The sequence below is a fragment of the Hirundo rustica genome, chromosome 15, assembly GCF_015227805.2.
Source record: "Hirundo rustica isolate bHirRus1 chromosome 15, bHirRus1.pri.v3, whole genome shotgun sequence".
Taxonomy (NCBI): Eukaryota; Metazoa; Chordata; class Aves; order Passeriformes; family Hirundinidae; genus Hirundo; species Hirundo rustica.
Genome location: NC_053464.1, coordinates 2500732 through 2513041, shown reverse-complemented (window position 1 = coordinate 2513041; position 12310 = coordinate 2500732). Strand labels below are relative to the sequence as shown.

At 45.9% G+C, this 12310-nt stretch overlaps 1 protein-coding gene across 5 annotated transcripts in view; it reads right to left on the bottom strand.

The window, feature by feature from the left end:
- SLX4 (SLX4 structure-specific endonuclease subunit) overlaps positions 1–6541 on the bottom strand; it is a 28725-nt gene extending 22184 nt beyond the window's left edge. The window contains exons 1-3 of one of the 5 annotated variants that reach the window (XM_040079261.1): positions 6432–6541; positions 5421–5496; positions 950–1052 (exon numbers count right to left, since the gene is read on the bottom strand). The gene's annotated coding sequence lies outside the window, so the exon portion shown is untranslated. Of the gene's footprint in view, positions 1–949; positions 1053–2076; positions 2189–2974; positions 3003–5420; positions 5497–5999; positions 6053–6334; positions 6359–6431 lie in introns of those variants that run through there. The other 4 variants (XM_040079256.2, XM_040079257.2, XM_040079258.2 and 1 more) reach the window with 4 other exon arrangements.
- Positions 6542–12310: the final 5769 nt, after the last annotated feature.

Genomic DNA, 12310 nt, shown 5'->3' with positions numbered 1-12310 from the left:
AGGCAACATTAAAACAAGAGCTCTATTCTTACATATCTTCATTGTCTCCTTCTTCCTAGTCCTGAGTTCATGATGGTTCTGGATATTTTACCAGGGGTTTTATATTGCTCCCAAACCCCATTTCTTTCAAACCTAAACCAGAGTGTTTCACTTGGAATGCCAGCAGCTGTGGTCCAGTTACTCCAGGAAAGCTCTGGGCGCAGAAAAACTCAGCAGGAAAAACACATGGGAGATTGTTTGCTCAAACGGCTTGGCTGCAGACATGAGAGGCTGAGGAATGCTGGTTACACACTCCCATGGGCCAGCCTTTCCTATAAGCAATTACAGATGTTAATGGATTTATTTATTTTAAACTCAGGCTCCCAGACCTGCAGAGGATTTTGCTGTGAATCTTGGAGTAATTTTCTGTTAGAGAGAAATAACAGTTTTATGTAGCCAGTTCATAAATTTACTTTGTCTGGACAGAGTACTGGTGTAGTTATAACTGTAAATTGACCATCCTCTTCTAAGGAGGAGACAGCATGTGGAGAAGTCCCAAATCTCACATCCTACATGGCTTTAAATACCTCAGACACATCTGTACTGCTGGATTATTTATGGTGAGTTCCTGATACTGAACTTTGAAACAGATCAGCACTTTGGCATCTGCTATCCATGTTCAGTGTCCCAGGCAGATCAGATCAGATCAGACACACCTATGATGCAAAACTAAGAATTTATCTGTCTGACTCCTCCCTTTCCAGACCCACATTTACAGGTTCCTGCTCTGTTCAATATCTCAGTATTTCTAAAGCTGCTGCTACTGCTGCCCCTAACAACCAGTTTTGGCACCAGTTTCTTGAGCTCAAAAAGCAATGGCTTTGAAAGTAATTTCTTTCAGTATAATCAATTCATTTTGGAAAATTTTAGGACTCAACAAATTACAAATAAAATAATGACCAACACTTACTTTTTGGTTGAGATGCCAAATCTACAGCCCAGCTGTGCCCTTCAAGTAAACATGGATCAGCAAAATGGTAGAAAGCAGGACCAGTGAGAATGAAAGATAGAACCTGGAAAACGGAGGGAAAAGGATTTAGTGTATTTTGAAATGACTGCTCTTGATGATCATTTGGACCATTTCAATAGGTACCTGATGGGAGCCTACAAAAAAGATGGAGAGGGACTTTGGACAAGGGCCTGGAGTGACAGTCCAAGGGGCAATGGCTTCCCACTGCCAGGGAATAGGACTAGATGGGATATGGAAGAAAAAAATCTTCCCTGTGAGGGTGGTGAGGCTCTGGCACAGGTTTCCCCACCCCTGGAAGTGTTCCAGGCCAGGCTGGACAGGGCTTGGAGCAATCTGGAATAGTGGAAGGTGTCCCTGCCCACGGCAAGGGGGTGGAACTGGATGATCTTTAAAGTCCCTTCCAACTCAAATTATTCTGTAATTCTATGATTTAAAAGTATGCACCTATTACATGCCCTCAATTTACTGCCTTGTAATTACTTAGTTAAATCATAAAACCCTTAAAAAACCTCAAACAACTAAAACATCTGTTACCCTCCTACTTTTCAGAGCAGCCTCTCTTTTAACCCCTGAAAACGTTTTTCCACCAGCAGAATTTGACACGCTCTCAAGCACACAACATTTGGGCCTGTTCACTTGCTGCTTTACACTGTCTGTCTGTTCCAGGAACAATTCTCCTGCCATTTCAGTCTCCAAGAACATGTCATCACCGTGGCTACCACAGTCCATCAGTGCTAGGCAGGCCTCCACAGCTTGCACACAGCAGATACCTTCTCCCCTCCCAAGCACCAGTGGTGCCTCCTCAATACCTCATCTTGAAAGAAAAATTCATTTTATACTTCCAAAACCGGGAAAGCGCCTTGGAAGCAATCTCTTGTATTTCACAAGAAATGCTAAGGGAAATGGGATTATTTAACATTAGAAAGTGGGGCAAACCCAAAAGCTGAATTATTGTCCCCAGCAGAGGAGAGACATGGACCTGCTGGAGTCCAGAGGAAGCCACCTTTCTCCCTCATTCCTCCCTCCAGCTTCACCTCAGTCTTCAGAAATCAGCTAACTGCCAGGACCTGGATGATCCTGGGCCGTTAATTAAGGAGTGCTGGCAGCAGCAGGATGATGGGATGTACCATGTTGGGTTGGCACTGGAAGTTTCACCACCTTCTTCTCCTTTTGTGGAAGCTGCAGCCAAAATCTGAGGGTTAGTGATAAAACTTCCAGCCAAGCCAGACCAAATAATGCAAAAGGGAAGAATTTCTGCAGTGTTTTTTTCTCGCAACCACACCAGAAGGAGGTCTCTAGGGATTCTTCCAGATCAAACCTTGTATCAAAAAAATCTTTCTACCAGTTCCTGATGGAGAAGAACCTACATGTCAACAGTGTGACTTCTGAAAAAGCACAGTATCTTCCATCCTTTTAGAGATTCTCCACTAGAGCCTGTTCTCTGCAGGTTCCTGCACTAACCAACACCTTTATCACTACTTTATAAACACATATGAGATGACACAGTGTGTCATATAGATGACACTGCCTCTGTACAGTGCAGCGTCTCTGCATTGCAAAAGTGCAAAAAATTTAACACTGAGGACAACAGGGCTTCTTCTGTGAGGAGAGAACAAATGTAAGTGCAAAATAGGAATCCAAAGAGGGTACAACTCTCTCGTCCTGGTCTCTGCCAGCTTCCCTGTGCCAGAAAAGGGTAACAAAACCAGATGCAGAAATGAGAAATTAATTAAAGTCTCTACAGACAAAGAAATGCTGGGTAGGAAAATCATACTGAAATTCCAAGGGGGAACCTTAGCAGGGATCAGCATCAGTGTCATCTGGCAGCACCCACTTCTGTATCTGATATCCCTTCGGTCCTCACATTTCTGTTCAGGGCCACACCTCCCCCTGTTCACATGGCAAAGCAGTTCACAGTCACTAAAAATCATCACATTCTAGACAAAATTTTAAATCATTACTTACACAACGAAGTGTCCCTCAACCAACACGTCCCCAGAATAGAAAATTCACTTTATACCTCCTCTGGAAGGACAAAGGGGAAGTGAAAAGAAAAATCAAAACTAACGGTCACTCAGGTGCAAATGCTCCTGGTTGTATGCAAACAAGTAGCACATAAATGACAAACAGGAGCAGCTGGTGATGCAAAAATCAAATTGGTTTGACTGAAAACAACAAATTATCCATTTTAAGAGAATAATACAATTGATTTTAAGGACTGAATAAAAACACTTCAGTAGAGGCTCCAAAAATCAATAAAGAGAACAACACTTGATAAAAACTCACTTGGTTTTCAGAGAAAGCAAAGTAATCAGAGTGATAATAAAAACAAAGATGTAAAATAATATCATGGTGATGGAATTGGATCTGAACATAAACAAAGAATATAAACAATGCAATGTATTAAAACCAGGAGGTAAAATTACCTTGTCAGAAAAAGTTAAGGATTTTCAAAAAAAGACCTTTTTTGGTGCACATGAAAACCAAGAAGAAAAACCTACTGGGGCCACTACATCAAACTGTGCAGTTGTTAATCCTGCAAATACTAAATATTTCCACAATATCCATCCCCTGGTGGTGCTGAAAGCAGCCTATTTTAGGAGCAATCCAAAGCACGCTGAAAAGCAGCTGCTGAAGGTGTTTCTGTCAACAGAATGGGATCATCTGCAAGCAGAAGTCACTGTGATTTTTCAGAGAGGACAATTAGGGAAGTAAACACCCATCTTGCAGACTGAGCTCAACACCAGGCTGATAAAGGAAGGGCTTAGATGGGAATTGATGAATAAAGAGGGATAATAAAATTAAGCCAAATCAACACGGTTTATAAAAATCCAGACCTACATTCAGCAAATAATGAAAGCTCTCTCTATTATCAGAGGGGTAATTCTTCTATAAACCACTAAAGGCATATCAAGGGATAAAATGATTAATTAAAATCCAACAAAATCAATACAAGGCACTCAAAATTATTAAAATGCAGTGAGATAAGTTTCAAAATGCAGCTACAAACAGCTGTCATCGAGCACTTACGTTTCTAGTGCCACCCCACCAAGATTAACTCTCTGTCTCTCCTGTTTTTCTGTTCTTTACCTTAGGAAATGAGTTGGGAGAGACCCCAACCACCAGGATCAAGCTGTCAGAAAAGGGAACCATTGGACAGCCCATCATTCCTCCAATCCACAGTGTGACCTCGTCCCGGGTTCTGACTCCACCCCACAGGGATAACTGTGACCATGTCAACCAATTCTGTTATTCTGTAGATCAAGAATGGGGCAGTGATATTTGTGGCATGAAGATGAACTGGATAATTAATGAAAAAGTGAAAATGGAGAGAAGTAAGAACACTCCCCTGTTAAACATTCAAGCCATTCCTTTCCAAGAAGGTGGTTATTCTGAAGCAAAATTCACTTAAAACAAGGTCAGTTTTGCTGATTTTTTTCCCAAAAGTCATGTCTTCTGATTTGTGATTATGTTGAAGCCAAATATTAAGTGAAATTAAACAGAGTATCTTGATTTCTCTACAACAGGAGGATGTTTTCTTTGAAAAGGTGACCAAACTCATCCTGGATTTCTTCATATGACCTGATAATGCATCTTTTACACTAACACTTCATTTGTAAATGAATAACTTGCTCTCTTCTCAGCTAAAATCACACCCAAGAGCTACACTGAACCCTTCAACATCCTGCATGTAATGAAAATTGACCCAGTGGGAGAAGCAAAGACTCAAAAGAACTCGAGGTCCATCTTCTTCCAAATGTAAAGCGTATGGTAACAATTCTTGCACTTTCTGTTTCCAGTTTGCCTCTGACACACCCGTCCAGATTAACTGTTCTAATCCAAGCACCAAAAAATCAAAGGGAAAAGAAGGGACCAGGACAAGAAGACCAGTATTTAAACAGATAAAAAAGCCAAGCATGTAAGGGCCTTTTTTTGTAGACAAAATCAGATTTGTGATTTTTGAGATTTCACACAGAGCCAACAGACTGAGCAACAGCCAATGTCACTGTGTTTAAGCTTTACTGGAGTCAAACTGGTAATTTTGGCTTTATCTAAAAGCTCCATGGTTAAAATAAACACCTGGGTGTCTGCAGGTTCAGGGACCAAGTGCTGTCAGTAAAGCAGCTGAGACTGCCTCCCTTCAAGGCACATCACAGAATGATGGAATGGCTGGGGCTGGAAGACACCTTAATGCTCATCCCATCCCCACCCCCTGCCATGGGCAGGGGCACCTTCCACCATCCCAGGCAGCTCCAAGCCCCATCCAGCCTGGCCTTGGACTCTTACAAGGATGGGGCAGCTGCAGCTTCTCTGGGCACCCTGTGCCAGGGCCTGCCCACCCTCAGAGCGACCCATTTCTCCTCAACATCCCATCTAACCCTGCCCTCGGGCAGTGGTGAGCCATCCCCACCTTGTGCTGGGCTCCAGGCTCTTGTCCAGCGTCCCTCTTCACCCTTCTGAATATGCTGTTCCTTGTGCCCCTGAGCCTGGAAAGATAAAATTCCAGGTTGCTTCATGAAGCACTGACAAATGCATCAGAATTGCTTTCCCTGGTAACACTGGTAGAAAGACGTTTGCTTTGAAGCTGGACACGTTAAAGGTCTTCAGCGAACCCTACGGGCTGTGGAACAGCTGCTGGGCACCTGACGCCCTCGCCTCCTTACCCTGAACAGCTCTGCCCCTGCTTTATGCCCGAATTTCTGCCTTTGATGCCGCGCTAACACCGAGGATGGAGCTCATCCTCCAGCACCATTTGTCCCCGGTGCTGCCCCGGGGCTGAGCTCCAGCCGTGGCCTGGGCTCCCCTCAGCCCCACACAGGGACCGCTCTGTGCCCGCCGGGATGACGTCACCGATGACGTAGCGCCGCTGACGCCACAGCAGTGAGGTAATGCCTGGGACGAGGCCAGCCCCAGTTCCAACATCACCCCCTCCCAGCCACCAGGTGGCGCTGCGTCACGCCGAAAGAGCCGCCGTCATGACGTCACTCACCCCCGCCCGCCGCCGCCGTTGTGAGCGCTCACCTCCCGCCGGCCCGCCCCAGCCCGGGCAGGGCCCGCCGCCGCCGCGGCCCCGCCGCCCACCCACCTGTCCACCGGGGCCCGGGCTGGCGGCGCTGCCCGCGCCCCACCGCCACGGCGGGGAGCCCCGGAGCGCGGCCGGAGCGCATGCGCGGGGCACCGGCCGTGTCGCTCGGCTCGCTGCGGGCGTGGCGCGCATGCGCAGGCCCGGCCGGCGGGACCCTGACAGGGCTGTCACGGTATCCGCGCATGCGCACGGGCTTCCCGCCACCGGTTGTCATAGAGACCGTTCCCCCCCGTCCCCACCTCCCCATTCCCCTCATGGCCTCGGGGAGCTCCTCCCGTCCCGTCGGCGGGGCTGAGGGCTGCGGGGCGTTGCCGCTCCTCGCCCCGGGAACACAACCTGAGCCTCTGTTCGGCCGGGTTGCGGCGTCTGCTGATGTGAATCCAGCACGAACTCGGCGGGCCGCGGCGGAGGAAGCCCGGCCACCACGTCCTGCCTCACGGCCCCAGCGAGCCCGGGCCCGGCCGTGGGTGGGGACTTAAAGTAAGAACAGGGAGGGCGTTTGATCAAGTCCGTGTTACCGCCTGTCACTGAGGCGAATGGCCAGAACACCACCGGAAGGGGAGAGCGTATGGTACAGCACGGCTCGTTCGTATTTTTAAGGGGTTCCAATACAGAGAAATCAATATATTTATCTATAAAAATATAAACTTTAAGTAGAGAGATAAATACACACCACCTGCTTCTTAGCACGGAACTGCCATTTAAAATAACTCCTCTCCACCTTAAAACCTCGGGCACACTTGTACCGGCTGTGCAGCTGCAGCCCATTACAATTGCAATGTTTTGGCGTTGTAATCAATGCTGTGCTGCTCATCTGGAAGTTAATTCAAACACTGAAATTCCATGGTGAGCAGTGGCATAGCTCAAGCTTTTCCTAAGCTTTTCTGAGTTTTGCCTTTTTATTTTATGCTTTTTTTTCTGCCTGGAGTTGAGCAGAAAAACAAGTGCTCTTTTCCCACTATGCTCAGGATCCTCACAAGTATCACCTTGGAGTCAGGAGTCATCAATAATTCCTTCCAAATCATTAGCTGATTGTGGCTAAAGGTCTGCAGGTGTAAAATCACCTGAGATGTGGTGGGAGGGTTCATACACTGGATCTGCATTTTGAATGCGTGATTGAAATGACAATTTCAGGGTTGAAATCAGAACTTCTTTCTCAGTGCTTAGTCTGGCTGTGGCAAGAACCAAAATTGCTCCTGAGCAACGCTTCGTAACAGGCCAAGAGGCAGAGGAAGGAGGTTTAGTGCTACACAGAGCACACTGGAGCTTCAAAAACATCAAGACAGGCACTTCACTAATAACTACAAATAGTTCTAATGGTGAACAATAAGATGTCTCCTTTACACATAACACTGTCCCATAATTACATCTTACTCCATTATTTGACATCAGTAAAAGAACCTGAGGCTGTTAGGGCATTGCCTGTTTGGAAACCCTAAGAAAAAAGAATAAACTACAATTCTTAGAATTAAATAAGCTCTTGAGGCACTGTGAGTTTTCACTTCCAGCAAAGCAATTTAATTATTAATCTGTGCAAACAATTTTAGCTGGAAACCCTTGAGTTTTAAGCAAAGAATGGTTATTTTGGCAGAACCGAGGGGTGTATTTTCTGCAGTGAATCTCCCTCGGAGATGCAACATGCCCCTGACAGTGCAAAACTGATGTGAAGATGTGGAGAAATCCCCTTTGGTTTGTGTCTTTCAACACATCTGTTGGTTTATTCAACTTCTTGCTCAAGCTGCTACACTGATGGGAATTGGGAGCCCTCCAAAGAAAATCCTGCAAGAACTTGCAAGTGCCCATTGCACAAACAGACTGAAAATACTCCAGTTCCAAACCAAGACACAGGAACAATGCCCTGAACTGAACTCAAAAGCACTGGAGAAGTGCTTTTACAGTGAAGATGTATCCAAAAGCACAGGACTTAATGGTCCATCTTGGCTACCAAATGGGCATCTCTTTCACAGGACATTTCAAGGCCATTCCTAATCTCTGGTCACTATTTGTACCCAACATCAGCTGCAGGATGCAGCCACAGTGACAGGTACAGTGAGGAGAAGCAGCTCTCCCAAAATCAAGCCTCTGATCTGAGGCAGACTGGACTTGCACTCCCAATTTTTAAATAATTCACTTTTCCTCCCCACCCAGGGAACTGCTCTGTATCAGATACGGCTCAGGGCTCCAGAATGAAAATTCTGGCTTCATTTAATGTGTGTTCACCCCTGAATTACAACTGTGTAGATGCAGGCACGTCCCTGAAATAGCAGCACTTGGGATGCACGCTGTGAGAGGCAGGATATTTACTGTCACAGCATGGCTTTGGGTTGTTTCTGCAGAAAACAACGACTACAGGACTTGTGAACATTATTGCTGATGTGAAAAGTAACTGCTAGCATTCGCTGTGCAATGGGATTTATAGTAAACATGATTATCTACGTATCTGTGAATACACAAATTACATCTTATACAGAATGTACATATTCATTCCCAGTCTGCTGCTGTCAGCGTTGCTCAAAATTTCTGTTTCACTTTCTGCTCAGTTTAAGAGCACACCCCCTGCTTTCTGTAAAGACTTGTAACACTGGTGGCTCTTTGGCATATTCAGATTAACTTTTTTAAGCTTTCCATACAAATCAGGTCAGCAGTGATCAGAGAAGCAGTCACTGAGGCCAATTCCAATGAGGAAAGTTTGGGTTTGCCTCGTTTTATTGTGTTAATCTCCCTTCTGGGTGACATGGCTCAGTGTAAACTCAGCACAGAGTCTTGAAAGGGCCAAACAAAGAAAAATGCAGCATTTTCCTCAAGAGCAGCTTGGTTTGTTTTCCTCTCAAGTGTGAATTTTGGGATGGTACAGGCTACTGTACCCATCTCCTCTTGTAAGCCTGCCAGGAAAACAAGCATGTTTCCATTCAGTAACTCACATGGCACGAGTTGGAGTGGTAAAAACTAAAATTCGTCTGGTTCTCCTGGGAAGTGAAATGAATTATCACTTCTAAGAAGAATCACCATCATTCAGCCAGGACACTGGGCATTAAAGAACCTCTAAATACATTAAAAATATAGTTCCCAACTGAAAAAAACTAATTCCTGTCCTTTGATTTCCTGAAGCAATTTGCAAGATAACATTGAACACTTGTTTTTTACACTGCCTGCTGAAGTACTTGGGACAGAACAACTCCAGAGATTGAGAGGCATCAGTGAAACAAAACTGCAGCTGAATCTCGCTCTGCCCCCTGCCTCAGCTCTGATTTCCCATGTTTCAAAGGATTTAGTGTGGCACTGTTCCACGAAGGACTGGGTTATTGATCTAGTTCTGGGCTGGGTTTTAATCCTGGTTAGCCCTCGTTTACTTGGGCTGCAGAGGGAGAACAAGCTCTGCCTGACTCCTCAGACTGCTTCTGGATTAACTGACCCCAAATCCCCTGCAGACCCTATCGTGACACTTGGAATGACATTGGTTGGGTGTTTAATGGACAGCTCATTACAATGCCTTTTGCCATGTGGATTTAAAAGGAGGAGGAAACTCTGCTTCTTCCCCTAATTTTTCATCTTTCCTGCTGCTGTAAATAGATTTAACATTGAGACCATCAGGAGTCTTTACAAATTGAAGTACTTACTGAAGCCTTTGGTCCCTGTGCTCCTGCCAGCTCTTCCATTTCAGCCAAGACTTAGGGCAGACTTTACTTATTCCCACTTGTTTGCACATCAAACCAGTTCCAGGAGGGGTGTGATGGGAAAGGACCTTGTGAGTTTAGATTAAATTTTTGGTAGAAGGAGCTCCAGCACCAAGGAACACTGTTTATCCTGGGAGAATGGGGAAATGAGTGTCCAGGCAGAGAAAATCCTCTCCTGGCCAGGGTTGCATCAAACCACAACATCAGCCACAAAGTGCTCCAGGGAAGATGCAGGTGAAGTGTAAAGAGGGAGATAACAGAGAAACAAAAAAATTATGCTGAGAAGAGAGGGAGAATGAATGACCTTTTTTTTTCTTTTTCCAGGAAGAAAACCTTCCTCCTGATGAAAGAAGAGGAAAACCCATGTTTCACTCACTCCAGGAGGTGAGCAGTTCTGGGTATAGAGAAGAAGACAGATTTTAGCATCCTTTTCTTTCCAAACGATAGGCAAGACAACCAGCTGGAAAGGACTTAGTACAGGATAATTCTAATAAGCAGCTAAGCTTCCAGAGATTCTCTGAAATCCCAGGAATTTTTGAATCCAGGAGTTAATGGGAAACCACATGATCTCAATGTAAGGTTTGGGCAGACCTAGAACTGCCCTGGGAAGAACTTTCAACTGAGCAGGGTATTGGGCAGAGCCTCTTGAAGGTGCTGTAAGTTTGTGTTTACTGCCTAACCCAATCCAGCAGCTACTTTTTCTCATGTCTCTGGATGTTGGAGGGGTCTGTTTCACTTAGTGCTGGGATTCTGGAGTCCTGTGCTGTGTCCTTAATGCAGATAGACTGTGTCTCTTAAGGAAATCTATTTAACCTCCATGCAGACCTTATTTGTACAGTAAAAATAATTCTGACTCAATTCACAACAAGAGCAGGAGGATTAATTAATAACTGCAGAAGTGCTAAACATTATTAATGGCTCCCAAGTTTTCTTCTCTTGGAAACAGTGGCCATTTCTTCCCATAATGTTTTAAACAGTTGCTGCTCAAGGAGCTGAGATTGCAGATTCCTGGCTTGCGGTTTGTCCATAAATCGCAGCCCTGGAGCCGACCCAAGACACTCTCGATGGTCTCGGCAGAAAGTCTGGACAAGAGAAAACTGTTCTCAGTCTGGCCCCGTGAACCACTTTATGGCCAGTCCAGTTTCAATGTCCCGTGCCAGACATGAGAGGGATTCTGTCCAAGTTTAAAAGCACGAGGTCTCCAGAATGTCCTTTCAAACTGGATTTCACTCCCCATAAATATTTTCCATCTTCTGCCCTGGAGAATACAGGTTTGACTTCACAGCTGATCAGCCTGGGCAGGGCAGAAGAGGAAGCCACGCTGTTTATCACCAATGGCTTTTCAAGCACGCAGAGTTTAACTTGTAGAGAAAAAATTAACAACCTCCCCACAAACCCCCTCCTAACACAAAGGCAGCTGTAAATAAAATCCAGAAAAAAAAATCAAATCCAGTAGATCCATTTTCTGGACAAAGCAGCATTGCTTACAGCCAACAAACTATTTACCAAAGAGCTGTTGCCTTTTCAGACACAGAATCATTATCCAGACACTAGCTTGAAGAACAATTGCTTGTGTTCCTATCAGCTCTTCAGGTCTGTGTTCATCAACGTGATGCCATACATCCACCTTTTCCCACTAGGACCTGCTCTGTTAGCCAGCAATATCGTCCTCACACACCAGCATTCCCTGCAGGTGTTTGCAAAATAAAAGGGAAAGCTGAGTCCCAGAGGTGAGGATCCAGTGGCCCAGACAAAGCAGTGTGATAGAATGTGAGATCTGGGCCAGAGCACCCTCCTCATCCTGCTGCTGTCAGTCCTCCTGCATCCCAGGACCATCACCAACCTCTCACTGCTTTTGATGGGCACAGGGACACAGGTGTGCCAGTAACAGACATCTTATTGGGCCTTTTGGTCACAAATCCCTCATGGTAAAATTGAGCACCTCAAGGGCTGTTGGGATTCCTGGAGGATTCTCAGGGTGAGGAGGTTAAAGATGTGTCAGGCAGTTCATGGCCAGCTCCCTCCAAGCACGCTCTGCTTCTCAGTGCAGCAAAGGTCACAAACCAGCATCCAGCCTCAGCGCAGGCACTGCATCAACACTGCCGGTTTTAGGCACTTTTTCAGGTGTGCAGCTTGCAGGATACCACACTCACCTGCTGTGCTGCTTGCAGCACAAATCACCAAAGGTTTTGCTTCAGTCCGTGTTACAATCACAGAATCATTTGGGTTGGAAAAAATCCTCAAGTCTAACCATTAAAGTAGCACTAGCCCATGTCCCAAGTGCCACATCCACATGTCTTTGAGTCTCTGCAGGGATGGTGACTCTGCCCCTGCCCTAGGCAGCTCTGCCAGTGTCTCACCACCCTGTCAGTGAAGAAATTTTCCCAATATCCAGTCTGAACCTGTCTTGGCACAACTTGAGGCTGTTTCCTTCATCCTGTCCCTGTTCCTGGGAGCAGAGCCCAACCCCCCCGGCTGTCCCCTCCTGTCAGGGAGCTGTGCAGAGCCACCAGGGCCCCCTGAGCTTCCTTTTCTCCAGGC